This window comes from Trachymyrmex cornetzi, unplaced genomic scaffold (genome assembly GCF_001594075.2).
Source record: "Trachymyrmex cornetzi isolate Tcor2-1 unplaced genomic scaffold, Tcor1.1 scaffold129, whole genome shotgun sequence".
In the NCBI taxonomy this organism is placed as follows: domain Eukaryota; kingdom Metazoa; phylum Arthropoda; class Insecta; order Hymenoptera; family Formicidae; genus Trachymyrmex; species Trachymyrmex cornetzi.
Genome location: NW_017295861.1, coordinates 1,547,433 through 1,571,930, shown reverse-complemented (window position 1 = coordinate 1,571,930; position 24,498 = coordinate 1,547,433). Strand labels below are relative to the sequence as shown.

The following is a 24,498-nucleotide window of genomic DNA, read 5'->3' as shown; positions in this document are numbered from 1 at the left end:
TGATAAATTGAGATAGAAATTCATTCAGCGTTGCAAATTGCAAACTTTAAACATGTTTTCATTAGAATTTGACAATTTTGGTACTGTAAAGTATTTTGTAAACTATTTCCTATACATTCAAGTATTTAAATAGTATTTCCAAATAATCTACTCACATTATCAAATATAAATAATAAACACATACGACATACACAATGGCTACCAAAAGTTTCTGATCAAGAAATAATCATATTACTCAGATAAAATATTTTTATAAACAAAGATCTAGTATACAAAAACTTAATATATTGTAGTATATAAAATATATTTTTAAGTTGTGTGATTATATAACAACTGAAATTTTATTAACTTATAATATAAGCTGAAAAACAGATCGACAAAAGTTATGGTAAAATTATATGTTGGTTGGGAACTTTTGGTAGTCACTGTATAATACATATATAAATAATAAACATAAACAATGTGTTAATGTCTACCGCGTGTCTGCTCAAAATCACGCAACAAAAGTTACGTGATGGAACGTAACTAGAACTCATTTACCTTAATCACGCTAAAACACTGTACTGCATTCGTCTCTTGCTCGGTGCCTGACCTCGTGTAAGGGATGACTAAGAAGAAAATGGTGAAATCGGGCGCGCAAGTGAAATGTATGCGCATAAATTGCGCAACTCTTCGCGCAATGCCATCGGCGTTGAAAGGGTTAATCAGCGAAGCAGTACTAACCAAAAGGTACATTGAACTTATATAACGACAACGATAAAGATGTCGACTCGCGAGTGGTTGTAAAAACGCTCAGCTAAAAGACACGGGGAAATAAATGGAAAAAAATCCTACGCACGCACGTAACACGCACGAATGCATCGCGTTGCGTGCAGCGTATTAATATCTTCACCCTAATATGAGCCGCATTCATAGTTCATGCGAAGTGACATTTTCCGTGAATAAAAAATGTGCTGTTTAAATAAAAACTAAAGAAATTCTATAAATTTTTCGTAGAAATTCTTGGATTTACTCAAAGAGCTTTTCGTAACAAAAAATTAGTCGGATGCCATTAACACCATCAAAATTGATCAATTTTAAGATTATTATACATAAATAACTTTTTTTAAATTTCAATAAAAATTAAAATTATGATCAAATAAAAAATAAAAAATTATTTTACTCTATCTCTGTTAATAAATATTGATTTAAATATGGATTATTCCTCTAGGCATCGTCTTTATATAAAAAAAAATTAATTTTTACTGTCTGCTTAAAAATGACTTACAAGTGAAGTTATCTATCGATATTATATAGACGATCAATATATATCGATATGTATCGATTAGAGATACTACATTTCTATAGTCAATAAATGCTACATTAACATATTCAGTTCTTAAGTGTGATTACTCTGCACAGATCTTGAATTTATTCTGAATTTATCCCGAATTTAATTTTAAAGTGAACGCTGTAAAGATGCAACATTCGCTTCTAGAGAGTCAAAGAACCTGTGAAGGCAAATTTCGTAAAACACATCGATATTGTAGAAAGCTTTACTATTGAATGCTAAGCGTTGATGGAACTCGTTTCGAGATTCCTTTCTTTTCCGTCGTTCAAAGGAATAGTATCGATGCAACTAAATGCAAGAAGTTTCACGTGTTACGCAGACATTACGGACACATGTCGCCGTATCGCGTCGTACAAGGCGGGGCGTCTCTTTCTCGGCGTCGCCGTCGCGACGCCGGTAACTTTCGGAATTAAATCGACGGCTTCGCAGTGCGAGCAGGCGAACCGTAAATAAAAGCAAAAGACGCGTTCTGTGTGCTACGGATTCGTGACTTGCGTTTGTAACCGGTGACAGGGTATACATGACGGTCGTTTACATGACCGGATTTAATTTCGCGTTTAGTCTCAAGCAAAACTACGAGGTCTGCGCGGCAATGAGAACAGTCGTCATATCGTGCGTTACAGCTGACGAATCTATCTGAGATTGGGCTTCAAAAATGCGGGCGACATGTTTAAACAGTTCTCAAAAAAAAAAAAAGAAAAAAATTACTATCCGTTCTCACGAAACTCGCGTTCACTATCGCGGTGCCCGTTCGATTGAATATTACTTTGTGTCGTGTGCAGAGATCTGCATATTGACATTCTTTTTGAGTTATCATTCTCAAAAGAGAAATGTTTTTTCTACTTTATTATATCTTTCTATATAAATTGTGAAATTTAACTTTTAAACGGGTAGATGGGATGGTCACAGCATCTTAAGTCTAGTTTTTTCTGTTCTGGAAAATGAAAACAAAAAATATTACCCAGATAGTCAATGCAATGCCCAAAGTTTTAAAGTTCATTTCTTTTACAATCCTCTATTTTAGAAGGATATAATTAATGCAAATTTAACTATAACATAATACATAAAATATATTAATAAAAAATATAACTATAAAATTAAATTTTATTTGAGGTATTTTGAGCACCTCCCTTCCCTATCATTATGTATCTTTAAATTTTTAACCTACATGCTTAAAGATTAACATTACATATACAAACATAACAAGTTCGATAAAATGTTAATTAAGCTATAAAATAATCATATTTATAACGTTTACTTTAATACAGTATTAAATTCAGGATAAATTCAGAATCCATGCAGATTAATTATTAAGAACTGAAAATGGAAATGTATAGCATTCCTTTGTTATTGATTATTATCACATTGCACTTCACTGTCGTTATTTAACGCATTAATTATTGAAACGTAATCATCTGACATTTGATGAATCTCAACAGTAATATTAATCCTAATGAAATTATTATCTATGCCGAAGGCTCATATTCAGAATAAACACAAATTTATGGAATTCTGGCTAATTAATTAATTAACATCTAATAATATTAATCTCTAAACGTTAAATATATGTGCATATGTATATTAATTATAATAATCATATTTAAGACAGTACCGACTGAATTATCCGACGTCTTTTCAAAGAATCTCTACTCCGTCGTCCATAAAAGAACTCCGTAAAGGGATATTGCGCAAACATACAGAGACACGTCCCGTCGTTGCATTATACAAACTATCCGGCGTTTCGTAAATGACGGCGGCGATATTGCGCGGAAATATTAGAACGACCGAGAGCTCTTTACGCTGATACAGCGAATTCTTGTTTTGTTTAACAAGGAGAATAAGATAGTTCGAGTGATCTCTCGTGCGTAAGAATTTTATATTCATTCCTCTAATGTGACTTGCGGATACATCTACGAATTGTAATTGTCCTACGAAATACACAACTTATTTAAGAAATAATTATTCCTAATACAATATATAATGGCGAAAATAATGCATTATAGCACAAATATTTCATCTCGTTTGAAATATTATCGTAATTAAAACAATAAACGCCTCGTGGCATTTAGGCTCTTCTCTCCTTAGTCTGATTTGAATGCCTTCACGCGCGTATGATTTATGTGTCGATGATCTCCTCAAGGAAGAGAAACTTTCTTCGTACGCGGAATTCTTTCGATGTCCGTCCCGAACATTTATTGCATCATAATGATCCCGATCGCTTAGTGAGTGAATGTAATGTTGCAGAGCGGGTCGCAGAATAGGCGATATAAATCAGCTGGCGTAATATTACGTCGGGACGTAGCGCGACGACCGCTTATACGTTGTATTGTTTCGGCAAAACCGGGGAAACATAATGGCCAAACCCTAAGCATAATACAGGCCCGGGCGTCGCGCCGTTCCGAAGGGGAAGCAAGGAGCCCAAGTGCGGGCAACAAATTGGTTTTAAGGCCGAGAAATTGCGGCGCTTTCCGCCATTGTGGTCGGGTATTAATTAGAGGAGAATTTGTTCGCACGTCTTTTCGTCCCGTTTTCACCCCCACCCTTGCGCTGTCCCAGCTTTTATATCGTTATTTTTTTTGGGAGACATCTTGAGAACGATATGACGAGTTTCTCATAAAAAAAAGATTTTTATTATATTATATTAAATTTCGAATAAATGCGAGATGTAATATGATGTTTTTTTTATTTCCTATAAAACGAAGAAAAGAGAAATAATATTAATAAATGATATATTTCATTGCTTTTCGGCTCCATGTCACACCGAGGATTATCGTGTCCAAAATTAGTTTGGATTCGGCGCACACGAGATGTAAATGGGATGAAATGTATCCCATCGCTGTCGAAGTCTAATTCGTTCCGTAATTGATAAAAGCGCGCAACTAATAACATTTATCTGCGATTATATGCCAATGCCAGTGCAGGTAGGGAATAAACAGCACGTCGAAAATTATCGCAATACGCTCGCATGGTAGGAAGTAATTATTCGCTACAATTTCGTTTTAATTAGAGCACTTTGCGGATTTTTATCCAGTGAATAACGCAGGTAAATAATTACTCTTTCAATTACACAAATTTGTGGTACGCTTAATGATAGTTTATTAATTGCTGCTATTGTACGGTTATAGGGATTAAACCAAAACGAGAGGATGATTATTACCAGAAAATAAACAAAACTATCATATTATTGTATTAATAATGACATATACACCCGTAAAAGTGAAAGACAAAACAATACAAAAATAATTTCTACCTAGAAAACATAACCAAAGACTAAAAATTGTTTCAAGTATCTCTCGTGTATTTTTTAACAATACACTACAACTGAGAAATTAAAAATTCATTTACTTTCATAATATTTTATGACATTAAAGGCCAAACTGTGTTAAAATCACTGTCTGACAACGTTTCTGGTTTTCTATCTCTAAAAATGCAATTTTAAAAGTACTTTGTAAGCTATCATGTTGCTTTGTATTACTGCTATGTATATTATTCAGAATAATTAGATTTAGTTTTATCACGTGAAAAATTAAAGCTAATTATTCTGAATAATATACACAGATTTTTCAGCTACTTTGCTAGCGATCTTTTTTGTACTACGTTGACAGTAGGTAAAATTTACCATCATTTCTCTCAAAATAACATAATAAAATACTATACTAAACTAAAAAGTTGTTTCTTATAATTTCTCTTTATGTTAATTCTAGCAATAATTCCTCTCAATAGTTCCATATTATTGATATAATTTTTAAAATCAAATGATATTTAATTTATTATATTTAAAAGTTTTTATCTTCACACAGCTCTCTCTCTCTCTCTCTCTCTCTCTTAATCAACCATAGAATGAGGCTTTTACGAATAAATGAATTCTCGAAGCTATCAGTTATCCTAACAAAAACAATGAGAAGCACTCGGCATCGTGCCACATCAATAACAACGGCGCCTTTTCCGTCCACACCGCTTAATTTTACGGCAAGTGATGCACTTCCGTCGCTCTAATGGAACCGAGAGATCCCCAGGAAACGGTCTCAACAGCAGGAATCCACAAATAGCTTTGCGAAAAGTCGTTTCAGTGATGTAGCCAAATTTTTTTTTCATTTTTTTTATGCAGATCTGCGTAAAGTTCTTATATTTTCAAGTGCATTGTATGCAGTATTGATTTACCCATTATCAATTAGATGTAAGTTACAACAAATTATAGCTAATAAAAAAATGTTATTATATACTATAATAAAATTAAATGTAATTTGTATGTTTATAATAATTAATTTTAAATATAAATATACATGTATTAAATATTGTAACAATATCCTTACTTAAAAAAAAATTTTTTATAGTACTTTTCCGGGTTTTGGATGTTTCCTACATTAAAAATAAGAAAGAATGACTTGACGATACTATTCCCACGTACTTTTGTTAAGTACCTGCATAAATCTCGAAGAACGTGAGAGACATTTCGAGGTTGCAAACGTCTCCAGTTAGATGACGTTGGAAGCACAAGAAGGGAAATAAAAGAGCAGAAGGAAGAAGGTTAAAGGAAGAAAAAGAAATTGATGAAAGAAGGGTATGGGATAAGAGGCAAAGAGGAACGCCCGGAGGTACTCCTTATCCTGGGGGAGGGAAGCGGCAGGATGAGAGCAGGGAGGAAGAACAGGCACAGAGGAATGCAAATGGCCACGTCGGGCTCGATATGCAAAGGAAGAAATATTTGTGCCGTGCGCATCGTGGATAGTATTGCGTGAAAGCCGAAGCCAAGACCTTCCAGGTTCTTATCCCGTGAAAGAAACGGGGATTGAAAGAGAGAGGGGGTTGGAAAGAGCGGAAAATAAGGTTCGTCGTCGACTATTTGAGTTTTCCGCGGAGGCACGGCCGCGCATTGCGGGTGCATCGACACGCGATGCAACGCCACGTCGATGCAGCAACAGCGGGAATTTTATCTTGAAGTGGTATCGCTACGAAGATGTTGACCGCGATAACAAGGCTTGCGTGATAATTTCGTATTGACCTGTTTTTTTTCCTCTCTATTTTCCCATTGATCCTATCGATAAAATACTCGAGGAGTATAGATTGTGGCGTTCGAGAATTGTCGATACGGATTCAACAGAAATTGACGACATATTAAAACAATAGAATTTCTCACTACCAAGGACTAAAAAGGATAAAAAAAAAATTTTTTTTAAACTTTCCAGTAATTTTGATTATGCCAAAAGTGAAAATTACTGCAACGTTTAAAGTGTAGGTACGCTGATTTAAGTTATTTTCGTATAAATACGATAACATAATGTAATATGCTAAGCATTACCTTTATCTTAATTAAATCCGTAAAACTTTTCATGAACCTTCAATCGTTCCGTTTTAATCTCGATTTTAATTGAGTATAAAGCGATGTAGCTACATCAACACAAACACAAGCATAGTAAATGTACTCTCACAGACGGTAATACTTTATTTTCTGAAAAGCCACCTGTATCCGTAACTCTTCGGAGTGCCAACGCGGATCGGCGCGTGGATGCACTTTCCTTGGATGCACATTCATGGGCGGCAACCAATGGGAAAGCCGAGGAACGTTGTCGGCTTTTCCGCGGCTCACAGGGAGTTTCACGGTTGAATATCCCGACTGGTGCTGATAGCACCGCGTCTATCGTTCGTATTTTCCTCACCGAGAACGAAAGCTTGACGAGCTTGAGAAAGATTATCTCTGTGAACAACATGTTGTCGTTCAAATAAAATAACACCCGTTATTTTGTATTTTTGCGGAAGTAATATTATTGCTCCCAACATCGATAAAATAAAACAATAGCATATACTTTATTGAAATAGCTAACAGCCTAGCGGCTGTTTGTTCATTTAAATAGCGTATTTGTTACAATAATTATAGGACAAAATATTTCTTTCTTCAGTGTTAATTGAAAAATTAGTAATATTAATATCTATTAAATATATATACAATTACTTTTTATTAATAATTAAATTAGATACGTCTCTTTTCTTGTAAAAAAAGATTGTAAGTATATATTTGTAAATTAGTGATATTATGCTAGTAAAGAACATTTTATATTTGTGTTAAAAACGGCCGACTCAAGTTCTTGTTAAAATTACGTGTTAAATCTTCAATATATCCCAGTGTTCTTTAATATAATGTGATTGTCTTATTTGAATATTTTATAGTAAATTAATATTCAACATTTCTTAATGTTAAAATAATACAATTTATGAGATAACATATTCATCTTGTGTTAAATTAACACAAAATTTGAATGGCCCGTTCGAGACCACGTAAAATATGTTAAATTTAACAAATATTTTCCAACTGTAATTGTTTTAATTAGCAAAAAAAACATCAAATATTATTTTATACTATTTAGGCTATATATCTATATTTATATGATTACCGAAAATGTTATTTGAAACTATTGAGTCTTCCTTCCAAGATAGCCACGTGTCATTGGACAGATATTACGGATTAATCTTCAGAAGAAAATAGAGGCGTTTAACTCTCCCGGTATAAAGTTTTCCAATTTCGGTGGACGATATCTAATCCCCGGTGAGCAACGTTTACCTCTTCGTCACACCATCGTGATGCCACACCATCGTGACCCCAGCCGTTCAGCGTCGCGCCGACCCTTTCCTCTCTTCTCCGTGAATTCTGGCGAATTCCACCGCGAGTTATGCAGACAGTACGGTAATTGTTCCATTACCGCGAGCCCCCTCTGCCCCCGCTGCGTAACGTATGGCCGTTTAACGGCAACTTTTACGGATACTCCGTGTCGCAATTAACGTCGTATCTAATCCTAGGACGGCGATTAAGCGGAAACGCGAACGTAGACTTTTTCGACGCCCGCGAGGTACGGCGCGAAATTTCGACTCGTTACCTCCTAACTTCAGGGAGCTTTGCTGTGTCACTAATGAAAATAACATCACACGTATGCGAATAGACATATGTCCAGACAAGTATGTTGAAAATGCATCCAATTTCGCTTCAACCACTATTCTGATACAAAATGCAAAATTAATTGATTATTTTGAAAATTCGGCTCCTTATATAATAAAAAAATTAATGTAAGACAAATTGTGAATGTTAAAAATAGGGATTTTATAAAAAAAAAAATTACCTTTCTAAATAATGTTTTATCGCTTATGGAAAAAGTGAAAGAAGAAATATATCTTCAAGATTTCCGCATGAAATTGCAAGATTTATATCTCCTAAATATTCTCGTAAATTTTTTCCAGGTCTTTTATGTATATCGGCGAAATGGGGACTTTAAACGTCCCTCGTCCTATTCTCTTCTACTAATTCACCCCACCACTCACTTTATTCGTAATTTAGAATTACCCTGGGTATCGTAGACTACAATAGAGCGAAATAATCTCTCACGTAAACTTTATAACATATTTCTCTCATTCTACGATGAAAAGGAATTACGAAAAAATTTCATTTCGCAAAGCATATTCAGAATTACAGCAAGATTTAATCCGTAATATCGCTATTGCCGCTCTTATATAGCGATAATTATTTAACCGAGCTTATGAAATGCAAATGAGATGCTACTTTATTAAACGCGCTCGATAAACGTACTCATTAAATAAAAATAAAGCTAACATATGTTCTAGGGGGACAGACAGGTTTGGATACCGTTAATTACCATCCTCGTGTCAAAAACGCGTCATCATGTACACATATAAGCAGCTTGTTTATGATGACTCAATAGATCGATAGTGTTAATAACGGAAAGCAATATACCAATGCTACTACATTCATTTACATATTAGTTTCGCCTCGGAGAAGTACACAATCCGTAATATTTCATATCTTCTTATAAAAGAAAGAGAGGAGAGGAGAGGAGAAGAGAGGAGAGAAGGGGGAGGAGGAGAGAGAGATCGCGCTGGATCATACTCAGCACTTTGTTCATCTCCACTAATCGAGAATAATTTGCAATTGCATAATGCACTCGAGACTGAATTACGCTGCCAAGCTTGTCCTAGCTGCGTCGCAGAATGCGCAGCAGGAAGGATACAAAATCGAGGTGCAGCAACGGCGGCGGTAACAGCAGCGGTAGCGGCGGGTTGTTTCGAGGGTAAAGAGGAAAAATGAAGCAATTAACCCGAGTGTCGGCTAATGAAGCTTAATAAGGGTATCCCAGTTCGCGCAAGCCGTAATGCGCGGCTATGTGCGCGCGCGTGTATCCGTGTTTTAATTAATACCCTCTTAGTCCAACGACATATCTTTCCTTACCGAGTGGTGTGCGCCGCCATTGTCTCTATTGTTTCCTCATCATAACGTTATACGCTCGGAAGCGCGCGTCATTAGGTACGTTCTCCCAGCGGATCTCGTCGTACTCGATCTTTCCCTTCGCGCTGCAGTTTGTTTCTTTCATCGGGACAGTATTTTTAATTTAATATAGCCACGAGATATATACGCTTTTTGATGTCGTCCACTATTCACACTCGGTTTTTAAAGCTGTCGTACATAAATTGTAAAAATGTGTTTAATATAAATATACAAACGAATTAAGCCATGAAATCCTCAATATTTCTGTTTAAAATAAAATCTATGTTTTATAATTCGAAACATTTGCATTTTACTTTTACACAGATTAAATCAGTGTAATGACTTTAATATACAGTGCTCTTTAATGTATCTAACTAATTCGCTATTATAGTTTCACGCAAGGACTAGATACTCAACTTAACTGATAGTGTATCCAACCTAACTTTGATTACTAACTGTCATAAAAGAAAGTATATCGTAATAATTTTTTTTTAAATAAAAGGTTATAATGAAAAAAACAGAAATTTTGAAAAATCTTTTTTTTTTAAATTTGTATTTGTTAGAAAAATGAAAATAAAAGTTTCTTATGTAGAGTGCTTCAAAAATTAAAAACATTAAATTTAAAGAAAAAAATATGCCATAATTAAACATTTCAAAAAATGTATGATAAACTCGGATATGATATACTCATTTTTCAATCATTATTATTTAGAGATTATTCACTCATTAATGTTACTTCTTACGTTAAAGAAAAAGGGTATCGTTACATGTTCCAATTTGTCAGGTAGATTAACAAATTTTTAAAATTATAGAAATATCAACTTTAAAAAGAAAAAACTAGTGTGTTGTACCAAAAAGGCGTTTATTAAGAGTTAACACTATTGCGTCACCATGGACACGAATTTGTTATTTGTTATCTCACGTTTACCACGTGGCATGTCACATATATCGCAGGAGGGGAGGGCGTGTAGGTGCGAAAATGGAGCATGTCGCGTTTTGGACGCGAATTTATCTGACGCTAGATCGAGCGAGCGATTCTTTTCACTCAACCGAATGGGCCTCCTCTTTCCCTGGACACGACGCTTAATTTTTTTTGCACGTTTCTCATGACGTTTCGTTATGGTTTTTCTCAGTGATTGCTTTCCGATAGAATGATAAATGAAATTACTCGCACAGAGCATTCTAAATTTAGCACTTTTTACGAGAAGTGCTAACTGCAATATCCGTCTAATATCCATTATTTATTATTGACAAAAATTTCTTCCAATATTAAGAATGTTATTAGATGTGCAAGATATAAACTATTACTTATAGTATAGGAAATTCATTTAATTTTCAATAAACAAAATAATTTTACGGAAATGTCAAAATTACGAAGATATCAAGGCACGTACTGAAAGAAAAGATTGGCTGAACATGGGCGTAACATTTTTAATGTTGCAGCAGCTAATCTTTTCTGTCAGTGCACCGTTTTGCGTTTGCGTATTCTACTTCGATACCAATGTTACATCAATAAATGGTTAAACACTTGCGTGTGGCTCACTTGCAAGTTAGCGATCGGTTACTCAGGTATTAAAAAAAGTACAAGGGTTCCGTCGCATAAATTCATCCATAGTTTTAACGAGGTTTGCGTGCCCGTAGCTAGGAATTAAGCGCACTCTCGCCACTTTTATCCGTCCTCTGAAGTGTCGGTTAAATATTCCTTCTGAAAGAATTTTACAGCGAACGAACGTTATGCAAGTGTTATAACAAAGGGAACGGAGAAATGAGGAGAAATGAGGACTGAGAGGAGGAGAGAAAGACAGGAAAATGGCAGAGATGATAAAGGTAAAAGAGGAATTAATTTATTACAGTCCCTCCGGGGGTTAGATAAAACAAAACGGCACAACAAGGGCCTGCAGTAAAAGACAGTATCAACAAACGAAAAAAAAGCGGCGTAATAATGCCGAATGGGTAGGATTAAAGGCAGGATTAATTAATTACTTTCGCAAACCGGCCCCACCGAATTAGTCCCTCGGAAGAGCGAGCGAGGCATGGAACTCTTGTCATAGTGCGAATCGAATGGTAGACAGAAATTTCCAAGCACGAAGCGCGAATCCATTCCTTCCCTTTTGATCTCTTCGTCGGATTCGGATTTCAATGAAGAGAATCTTTAAATAACGATTACTGTAAATCGAAACGATTTCTATTAGAATTGTAAAATCCAAATATATAACATTAAATCAGGATGCGTTATTATGACCTGAGCAAGTAAAAAGAAAATTTCATAATGTACCTAATTACTATGTTAAACAAATTTTCTAACTTTTTGTATCCATGAAATATATCATAAAAAATATTTCCAATAAAGTAAATATATTTTGCATAAAATATACTTATAAAACCTTTGGTTTGTACACGAAAACGAGAACTTATGTATATAATAATATTGCAGAATAATATTGTAATATTATTAGTTTGTTTCTTCCCTTATATAATCTCTGGATTCAAAACAAGTAGAAATTTTTTTATTCGTAAAAAAAACGCATTTAGTATTAGTTAAGATAGGAGAGCATAATTACTTATATACACTTCCATTACTGCCATGTCAAATTTTAATAACAGATACTTCCGCGAGTGAAGTTCATTTTCGCTTCGAGAGATAACGCAAGTTATCTAACTAAGGATGAAAAAACAAGAAACACAGAATTGAAATAATGGTTGGAAAGGGTAATGGAAAATTAAAGGAGAATTAATTAATTACAGCTGGGGAAAATGTTCCGTAGGTTACGCTAGGCACGAAATAAGGTTGAATGTGCGTTCGGAATTGGAACAAAAACAATTTAGAGCGATGCAAACTTCGTAAAGGAGTGGGATAAGCAGGAGAGTGGTAAGCCGGGAAAAACCGAGAGAGAAAGAGAGAGTGTGAGAGTCAAGAGAATCCAAGTTTTAACGGGGTAGAATGAAAAACACGATAGGTCAATACTCTCCAGGCTATAAAACAAAAAAGGTGGTCTTGAATTTTTTAAGCGTCAGTTCATGTATTTATCTTTACGTTCTAATCCAACAGAGATAGTATATACTGTATATATGTATATGTACATTTTTAAAGTTTTCTGGCAATTAATCTTTAAAACAATACAAACAAAACCCCCTTTACAGATTCCAGATAGAAAACTAAAATAATAAAACTCTATTCTTCATATAAATCCAAGTAATGTTATTTTAACGGTTTTTATTTACTAGTTATCTTTATATACTCAGAAAACACATTGATGCATCAGCAGTTTAACGGTAAACATTTTTTTTCACTGTTTTTACAAAATAAATCCAGCCGATAGTTAGTTGTTGGTGTATCACATAATTACATCATCTTATTTCATAAACGTTTCATGTTGTCCAATGGCGTCGCCGTTTAATTAACAAGCAGGAATATTCATATCCGACGGACGGAACGCACGCGGCTCCATGCTGGACCGCAAGCAGATTAAACGGTGCGAAAAAAAGAAGGAAAACCGAGGAAGGAGGGAAAAAAATGAGAGAATGCCGACGCGGTAACAGAGGCGCGACAAAAAAGCGACGACCCGACGGCGCGTGCGACACGACCCGGGATTTCCGCGGAGTTTTCCCGCGTATTGCTTTCCGCTCCGAATCCGCTTGCGAGTTCCTTCTCCTCCACCTGCGTCAGCGTCCCGGAGGATTTATGCATTTATACAGGTCGGACCGTGACCGCATCCGAGAACGACGCCGGAGGGTGCGGAGATGAAGCGACAGAGGAAGTGGAGGTAGTGGAAGAGGAGGAAGAGGATCTCCTCCCTCGATAATCGTCGTCGGCGTGTAATCGCGTTTGCACTCGAACCCGCGATTTATGACCGGTCACGTCAGCGCACCGGGACCGCCGCGCCGTGCGCGCAGACGGTTTCCGGCTTGATTAATGCAGGAAGGAGTGATGGAAATAATATACAGCGTCCATTCCTCCCGCTGTTGAGCGTCAGGGTACTCGCGCCGCTAATGGAGGAGCTTCTTCCTCTTTCGTTGATCGATGAACGCGACCTGCCGTCCACATAACGGAGTAATAAAAGTGCAGAGACAGAAAAACGATTCCTGCATTGTATTGTTGAGGCATCAGATAATGCGCGAGTAGAAAGGTAAAAAAAGAAACTAAATGATGTGTAACCTTCAAGTTCTCTGCTATCTATCAAATATTCTTCGAAACCTTTGAAACATTTATAAAAATTGTATGTTGGTATAATAAATTAAATATCATATTCAAAACGTTTGTGATTGCAAACAACTATACTGAAAAAATGTACTAAATTTTAATAAATTATTTGTTTAAATAGTGCCAACTAAGTATTTATTATAAATATAAAAGTATATTTATTTTATACAAGAACCATTAATTTGATTTAATTATCATCTCTTTTTATTCAGTAAATATTCATTCACTGTAAATAAATGTTTATTTGACACTATTCAAATAAATATTTATTAAAATATAGTATTTCTTCTCAGTGTATAATAATTATAAATTATATTTAATTAACAAAGTAATACAACAGATAAATTTTTGACAGAAAGGAAAAGCACTTTTTTCCTTGAAACAAAAGATTTCTGATTTAGCGGCTTATGCACGAATCGACGCTAATCCATCGTTTCGATCTTGATAACTGGCCACTCGTTGCAGACAAAAAACCTCTTTCACGCTATACGAACACTAGTCATCTTTCCCGGTTTAGGCGCTTTTTGTCGTTCGATGAGGAAAGGATAGACTCTGATAATACGAGGACTTCTGTTGATACCGGACGTGGATAAGCCGGTAGAAGAGCTTGCGTGGGCATAAAGAAAGAGGACCTTAAGGATATACCATCGCCAAAACGCTGACCAAAATCGATCGAATCTACGCGCACCATGAATATTTCATGCAATATTTGTCTAAGAAACAAAGGATAATTCTTACCCGATAAAATCGTGCTTATGCGCATTTCATGTAATATTAATTTTACGAAAAAATTTGCTATCGGCAGACAAGATCGTAAGCGAAATCCGGCGGTGGTTAGGAACGGCGGAGGGAGATAGCCCACAGACCTTATGAATATTTCATGCAATACTTGTCTGTAAAAATAGGGAAATATTCGTAGGGAAGTCGCCGAAGTACGCCGGATCCAGCGAGCGAGCGAGCGAGCTCAAAGAAATATTATTATTGTTCGACGTGAGCACGCTTCGAAGTGCATGTCGATACGATCGGATATCTCGCGGAGCAACTTGGGCCGAGGGAAAAGAGAAAAGGATAACCATTTCTTACGCGAAACAGTTTAATGGGTTTGTATTATTGTAAAATAACAATAACGATAATTACGAGATACGATTACGATACTCGATTTATTCTTCAACTTCTAATAAAGTAGGTACGTTCTACAGAAATATGTTCGAATTTTAAATCATAATGCGAATATTTTTCCCTACAGATAATAGAGTAGAAAAGATACAAGCTTATATAAAGACTCTTACATAGTAACCGCGTTTCTGTATGAGAATTTAAAAAAAAAAAGATGCAAAAAGAATATTACCGCGACTTTCCTTCCATCTTTTCCATCACCCATGTGTGAACATTCATCCGCTATATTCCATCTTCTTTCTTTATACTTCCTCAGCAACTCGTGTCGCCGCTGCTTGCCTTAGTGGATTGTAGAAGGAAGTGGCAAGAGCTATCTTCGAGCGCGCGGTATAATATTGTTAGGTATGCAAATTAAACCATTCAAAAGCTCTGATGAACTTCCGGAACTTCCAGCGTGCTCAAAAAAGGGGAGGACAGCGTGACAAAGGGCGAAAAAGAGCGAAGTTTCGTCACGTTGAAAATGGAGACGAAATCAACACGAGTTTGAATAATTAGTCTTGAATAAATTTGATGCTTTCGCGTTCTATGTCTATTTAAATATGATAAAATAGTTAACGCAGTAGTACGATGCGTCTTGTTTTTGGAATATCAAGGATTATACATGTTATAACACTCAAGGAAAAAAAAACAGTCACCATAAAGGTGACAACTATATAGGTTTTATACTCGGTTTTATATATAGAATTTATATATTATATATATCTTAGTTGGATAAACTATTTTATAATTATTACAACTATAAAATAGTTTATGCGGTTATATATGAATTAATTTTATATATAAAATTTGTATTGTTATCACTTTTATGTAGCAGTGTCATCACTATGTTTTTCTCTAAGTAAAACGATAATTATTACTAAAACAAGTAATTATATATTCATCTAGTCGATAATAAAATCGCAACGTTATAATATTTTATGAATATTAATCAATTCGTTAAAAACTCATAGGCTGATATTCATAGTCCGTCTCTTGAGTAATGTCTTAAAATGCAAATACGGCTTTGTGATTGACTTAAGCTATAACATCTTAAGATTGCACTTAAGACCGTTTTAAATATAAGAACTGTCTATAAATACCGGTCACGATATTTATATACATATTTTTATACACATATAAAAATACTTTAAAGAATATAAATCTGTTTAATAAAAATAACAGGTATTAATAGTTATTACTTATTCAGCAGTATTATTCTAAATCGTAAGTCGTAACTCAGTAGTATTCTCGGCCATTCTTCAGACACCTTTACTTTGCGATATCATTAGCATAAAATAATCATCGTGGCAATGTGGAACGTGATTTCATATAAATTCTAAAGTTCGGGTAACGCAGTTTCGGAATCCCTATGCAAAGAGAAAGAAAAAAAATGAAAAACATAGAAAAGTTCGGTTTCAATTTCCACCTTCTGTATCTCTCGCGATTGTCTGCTTACGTTGCTTAAGCAAGAAATGAAAATTATTTTCATCCCTCGAGGAGTACTTTGAGAAGTTTGCGCCTGTAACTATTCCCGCAATGTTGTGTAATGTAACAGACCGTATAACACACTTCAAATATATAATAAATTCTCTGTAAATTACGAAAGATATTTTGACTAACAATACGTATACATATATACAACTATAATAATACATTTTTATTCGGTAATACAAAATAGTTAATTAAACCACAATCAAATTCTTTCCAAAGTGTCATATTATGTACATATTCCGAATATTTGTTCGCAATGCATACGATACCGTTGTCAGAATTTGCGTAGCACATCAAGATTTTTAGTAAATTGCAGTGAAATAAGCCAAAAATCATCTCAATTTACTAAAAATCCTGCTATATAAATTCTAACGATGGTATCGTATTCAGTGCAAAAAATCCTAGGAATGCGTATTATGGCACTTCAAAGAGAAAAAAGTTTTTTTAAACTTTATAATTATATCTACAGAAAATTTAAAATTCAAACAGTAATAACTTGATGAAAATAAGTTGTACAATTATAAACTAAAATTCATTTGAAAGTTTTTAAATTGTACTTTCATATACCGTAGAACTTATTTAAAAACAAGGTTTTAATTTGCCATAAAAAATGTTGAAAATGGCAAAAAATGTAATTTTTATTTCATTTTATGTCAATTTACACAATAGCCTGACATGCTACGTAAATTCTATTAACGGCATCGTGTTCACGGCGAAAAAATTTTCGGGGAATATTCTACGGCACTTTGGAGAGAAAAAAAGTGCTTTTTTATCGAACGGTATTAGCAATAATACTCAATGAATCAGAAAATTTGGTTTCCAAATTTCTCCATATTCGTAAATCTGGAACCGTTAGGAAGCTCACGTGAAGTAATTGCCATTTACAATTGTAATAGCAAATGTAAGAAGCAGAGAGATGTTAAGTATCTGTGATATAACGCCATTGTCGAACGTAATCCGACTGCAATGTTTATCGAAGCCATTAACATGCAAATCTTAGTGTAAACGGCGTTATACTCGGCGAAAACAATTCCCGTTGCTATTAGAAAATACGTCTTTAAATTCAAATCCGTATATCTAATTAATAGAAATGTAATTAAAAGAAATCCGCTGCAGCAATTAAGAGCCGATATTATTCTACGTCGCAATTAAAACGGCGCAAGTCAATTTGATAGATTTTTCGAAACAATTCGACCCGTTAAGGAAATCCGATTTCAACTTTCGGTCCTCGTTGATCGTATATAGTCGTTCACAAGATTTACATTGCAGAGAACGTTCACCCGTCTATAGGACTGTCGGAACCACCTCCCTTCAGCTTCCCTCTCAATCCCTTCCGATGCAACCGCTACGTCCCGTAAAATACTTCGAAAGTACGACAATTTACTGTAACTGCGGCTTTTCGGTCGCTGTGGAAGATATTACGCATGATATATCCCTGTCAGACACCGACGGATATATTGTATACGTCGTGTGCTCGCGTGCACCATTAACGTCCCCCCGGCGTCATGGATTGATTATCCGCCCTCCATGCAGTAATTTTTGTCGGGTCGTCCTCGCAGAATTACGATTCTGGCATACAGTTGTTTATCGAAAATCGATAGGACCGCGTTTGTATCTTTATGTTGTTCAAGCAGAGCATTCGCCGAGCAGCACTTAAGTTCCTTCGTTTGCTGCATCATATTTTAACGACGATGAACAAAGAGGTCTCTATTAAAATTCGCGTGACACCATTATCTGATAAATATTTGAACAGAGGCTTAATATTTAAAAGAAATAATTATGCAACAGTTATTATGATAAATAAACAATTAATTCTGTAACTTAAATTATTATAGAAATTAAACATGGAGTTATTTTCTAAAACACCATCATGCATATCTTGCAATATTTCATTACAATCAAGTAATATTTCAAAATCTATTTACTGAATTTTTCAATTAACCTAGTGAAAATCAATAATACCCACCCTTATGCAATTTCATTGTATTACGGAGTTACGCGTTTATTTTATTTTTCAATAAACGCGTAATGAAAAGCTGAAACGAACGATAGACAAATCCATTTTGCAGCTAAAATCCACCGAATGCGATTATGCGATTCGTAAACTCTTTATAAAAATCATGCTAGAATGATAATAGTAAAAAGCAGATAATGTGAACGAAATGAATTATTAGTTTACACGTACTTACAAGATACAAGTGGGTATACAGTGAGTGCGAACAGTATTCGTGCAAAGAAAATATTTTTTAAAAAAACTTTATTTTTAAAAAGTAAATATTATCCAGCGAGAAATGAGTCATCGAATTGATGTCAAATCGATATAAATACGATGATTTCAGCATCAATTTCACGTCGATTCGACGTTTAATTGACGATCATTTCTTGTTGGATAATTAACAATTTATCCATAAAGAATAAAATAGATTGTGTTTCTTAAAATTATATATACCAAAAAAATGTATTAATTATATAAAATATGACATCTGAAAAATAAGCGAAAATTAAAAATTATATTGTTTAAATACTCAAAAAATATTTGTACAGACGAGAAATTTAGCTTTTAAAATCAGGAATACATGCGAAGCTCGTTTGTTTATGTTAGAACAGAATGTATACATTGTATAAAATTGCTAATTAATGTTTATTTTCTGCAAACAAAGCTTTCTTTATAACAAATTTCCTTGTACGAATGATTTTTTACTGTGTAATTATCTATTTCATTGAGGTGAATAGTCAGACGCGGTGAAAACAATAATTAATCCCGAGTGAAAATTAAAAATTATATTGTTTAAATACTCAAAAAATATTTGTACAGACGAGAAATTTAGCTTCTAAAATCAGGAATACATGCGAAGCTCGTTTGTTCATGTTAGAACAGAATGTATACATTGTATAAAATTGCTAATTAATGTTTATTTTCTGCAAATAAAGCTTTCTTTATAACAAATTTCCTTGTACGAATGATTTTTTACCGTGTAATTATCTATTTCATTGAGGTGAATAGTCAGACGCGGTGAAAACAATAATTAATCCCGACCATAATACGGCGAGTGCGTAAAACCGGCACTTTATTGACGAAAGGTCGCGCTCGGCGCTTAGAGTAGCTACTGCCGCCATGTGATCAGTCGCGTCGACCGGCAACCGCTGGTCAGTAGTCAGTGCACGGCCGGTGGTCAGCCGTGCCGCTGTAAATGCGCGGCTCAGTAGTCAGTATCAACGCAATGGACCGACATGCTTACACGGAGCAGAGCGCGCAGTGGTTGGTATTGACATCGGTCGGACTGTAACAACCTAGAGACAGTACATCTGATGCGACTTCCGATGATCCGATTGCATCGAATAACGGCAGCCTACGTTATACTAGTATCTCTCTCACGATCTATTTCTGCCCTAATTAATTCGCTCGTTACTTAGATTGTTAATTTGATTTGGTTGTTCGTCTATTCGCAAAAATCACTTTCTTTACTCGAAGATAAATAAAAATATATTGGCGTATACGATTACTTGTCTCGGTATTTTAAGCGAAGTTCCGGCATGATAAGTAACAATGTATTTAATAAAACCACCGTAATAAAAGTTAAGTTAATTAAAGCGAAAGAGAATTACGGTGAATTGTCGTGCGATCCCTTTAAGCAGTATTGAGAGTACCGTTTTTATATCGCGTTCCGATTTAATGTATTCAACGGGCGAACTCCGGTACTCATTTATAAGGCAGTAGTGGTAAGAGTCGACGCAATAATCAGACATGCTCGGCTGTTCAAACGAGTTCCACTGCGCCGGTAGATAACGGAATTCATTACCAGGCATACAGTCTCGAACGTAATTTCCTTCTGCTCCCCTTTAATTTACGATTATTTCAAGCGTCCTGATTTAATACATGCAATACTTTCAAACATGGCTGTATATATAAAAAAAGCGCGTGTATTATTTTAAATTTCGAACATTAATCTCCGATTTCAATATAATCGCCGATTTATTAATAAAATTTAATACCATATTTATGTAACTATAAATTTCCTTAATTTGTTAATAATTCAAGAATTATTTATAGATTAAATTACAAATATCTATCGGATATATTTAAGATTCAATCTATGAAAAATAGCAAGTGGTAAATCATCTCTACGACTTTATCATAAATGTACAATATTATCGTTTCCTTCATTTCTCAGTGTACATTCAGTGTTGGCGTGCCAAAGAATAGTTATATACCGTCGTATGTGATCGCAACTAATCAAATTATCATCGGTTCACTTGATAAGCAGATTATTAAAAGGGCGCGCGAAATAATTATCCAACTATCATTTGCAAATTAATCATAGTTAACCGTCAACTGCATAATCGCGTATAGTTCGCTATATTCGTCTGGCGCTCGCGCGTGATCCCCTTGTGAATCCACGGGAAATCCATCCTCCTTGTAGCGAGCGGGATGGCAAAGCTCTTACCTATCCTCGACTGACGCGAACGCACGGAACTATTCCCGTGCCATTAATTAAATTTCCATTCCCTTTCTCCTTCGCCTCCGCCCGTCGCGGGCCGGACGCACGAAACGATTTCACGATTTCACGATTTCATGATTTCTCGACCGCGCCGAGCTATGCGCTTGGGCCCCTGTGGCAGTTCGCAGGCGACCGCAAAACTCCGTCACGTAGCTGAGAGGGTAGTAGGCGACACGGAGAGCTTGGAGGTGGCTTACCACCCCCTTCACTGCTATCCGTCTCTCACTCCTTCCTATCTTCCTCTTGCATCGTCCGCGTTCTGCAGCTTGCAACGGTTTAACGCGATCCCGTGCAAATTTGTATGCGGCCAAGTTTATATGGTACCCGGGTTGAGCGTTAGTTCCACCTACCCTCGATCCTCCTCGCTCCGTCCCCGCCGTCCGCTTATCGCTTACCGCCCGCCACCCCGCTTCAATCCACCACCATCATCCCCCTGCCCATGTCTGCCCTTCACCACCCTGGGTCAACATAGCCAAGAGCGTATCAACACACAAACGACTGTATCTGTGCACGTGTGTCTTTATCACAGTGTGCACACGTAAATGTGTATACGCGGTGTCCAAAAAGCCGCGTACTTGCACTGCTGTTCATGAATTACCCGGTTGTTGTTGCCCAATTTCCAACCATTAAACTCCTTGCTGAATAGATTATCTTTACGTCCGTGAATAAAGCTCATTTATCTGTTTACATTCTGTGATCCATACACCTCGGTTGGTCGAGACTCCTCAATTTGCAATCATTAATAATTCTACGTGTTACTAAACGATATCTAAACGCGAAAATTATCTTAGCTTCTTAATTCATTTGCACGACAAATAGATTGAATAGATTCTGGAACACCCTGCGTACGTCGCATACACACTGTTCGTACACCCTGATTCTCCTATGTACAGGAGTATGCGTGCAAGTGTAATCTGTGCGTATAATGGGCCTTTGCGCTCAACGCGTTTGCAGTACACACGTACGCATTTACGAATGCACGTAGACACACGTGTGTACATTATCGTATTGTATTATGGATACACGTGCACACGCGCGCACAGAATACGCCGTGCAACGAGTTGTGCGCGTATGTTTCCTCGGAAAGCTTCATTCAATTACTTCATGTTTTAACTTATGTACAAGCATCGTAAAAACATTGTACTGCAGAACGTATATGCACATTGTGTAAAGAATGCTTGTATTTACTTGTTATAGAAAAAAAGATAACTTACTCTATTTTATAAAAATTACAATTTAAGTAAACAGAAATAAAATATGCTCAGCTCAGCAAAAAAATGCAAAAAAATATATGGGAATGATATTTAGGAAAATATTTAAAAGATATTAAATAAAAGAATGAAGAGGATATATCTTTTGATATTCATTTTGCTTAAATATTCAACAAGATAATTCGTTATATTCCCTAATAAATTCAACGCTTTGCAAATTTCACTCTTCGAAAAGATGAGTTTATTTATCGGTGATTAAAGATGCAGGAGAACTTGCGAAGTCGTTTCAGTAAAGACCATTCGCAATTAATCTTTCGTCATCGACTAAATTACTAGTTACCAGTCGACTAAATTACACTCTCTAATAATCAGTCGCGAATATTCGGATCGATATCCATTTATCACTCGAATATTCAACATATTGGAGATACCTGTGGCCCAACACATTTGTTTAATCGGACAGGATACGTGATATAGTACATATCAATTATAAGTGTATGTCCAAGTTTGTTCATACACGTATATATGAAACTCTCAATAAATTTGGCGATACTGCAATACAATCATACCAATATCATATCATTGGAATATCACCGGCACATAACATTCTATTTTTACCATAAAACTCCCCTGCGAAGCTTTCGACTACTTTTAAGCACCAACACCCTTTCCCGTATTTATTATCGTACGTAAACTCGTGCCAAGTACGTAGTACGTAAAAGTCGTCCGGGGCTTCAAGTACTACGAGCTATGAAGGCGCAATAAAATTTACAAAAATCTTACTGCACTCTGAAGTATCGCGCAAAAAACCGCTTGGTACGCCAGCTCTCTTTCTCTCTCTCCCTCTCTTGCTCTTCCAACAAATATATGGCCCTGTGCACATGCATGCTCTTCCGCAGCTGCAGTAGGAAGACTCGGATATCACCGACGGCCAGCTAGGGCGGACACAGGCGAAACTTTAAATTTCGTAGCGAAAGCCCCGACGGCGTTGGCCCATGCTAATTTTACGATGCTACGTCGCCGTGCGTCACCGACGTGTCCCGACCACCCTCCCCCGTCTCCAACCCCCTTGCTACCCAGCATGCTCTCTTGCTTGAAATTCGCTGGTGCTCCAAACTACATAGGTGACTTTTCTGCGTGAACGCCGAGGGCGCCAGGACTCTCTCGCGCGATCCTGGGACGTGAAGGAAAAGCCATTTAGGTATTCGACTGGACGACGTACGATGCACCTGAGGCTCCACTCTCACCAATCCCCTGAACTATCCTTTTTGCATTCTACCTCGCGGCGCGTTGCTATTTCGACGTATCTTTCTCGAATCTATGAATCAAAATTTAATTACACAACAAGTAAGAGTTTAATGCCTATAACGGTCAAAGCTGGATCTTAGATACTTTAAATAATTTCTATGTGAACTTATATATACTAAATATGTAGTAATTTAAACTGCGCGCCGAATTGATATTTGCCGGACTTATAAACGCAATTAAACTACTATAGTAATATCACAAATTAAATTGATAAGCAATTTAATAATTTGATGCTCATTCTGGCATCCTATTAGAAAGAAGTTAATGTACTGAAAAACTAAATAAATTTATTGCGAAAAATATTACCTCGACCGGGAGTCGAACCCGGATCTCTTGTATTCCTAAGCCTTTAGATGGCAAAAATTATCACAATTATTATTGAATGACAGAAAGCATAATTGTGATAAATTCAATTTTACTCAAACGCAAAGTACGTAACAGTGTGCAATATACCTTCAGTCATTATCGCAAATAAATACTGAGATCATCTTCATGGTTACGCTATGAAAATCTAAATTCATCGATATTATATCTGTTTTGAATTAATTGTCTAGTAATTATTCAATTGAGTGTATATCGAGTTGAAATGTGTAACTATTTCATTTCTTTTGAGCAATTAGTAGGTAGTAATTAATAGATAGCTCAACATTTAACATTGAAAATTAAAGAGACCGGGATAAATTGTTTACGTTGAGTGTAAATAGAAGACAAACTCTAATTTCCAGAAGATTTTACTTTAATTAACGCGATCTGTAATTTACCGATCGAGATATAAGAAATTTTCTTTCGCTTGATTTACGTGACAAAGAACTCGTACTTAATTCACATACAGCTATTACACTGATCTGCGTTTTTTTCGAAATGGAATAATATCTTTTAGTATATTTTTATTCCGTTATTTCCAATTTGCTCGCACAGCCTGGATGTTTAATATCATTACGATCGTAAAACTGATCGTATATTATATTTTTGAATATGTGCGCTCACGGTACAAATTACTGTCCAAAATTACGCCAAATAAACGGCGTGGGAAAAAG

The 24,498-nt window shown here is 35.7% G+C and overlaps 1 protein-coding gene across 1 annotated transcript in view; it reads right to left on the bottom strand.

Annotated features, from left to right (window-relative positions):
• stet (stem cell tumor) overlaps nucleotides 1-24,498 on the bottom strand; it is a 449,207-nt gene that overhangs the window by 36,688 nt on the left and 388,021 nt on the right. The window lies entirely within an intron of this gene.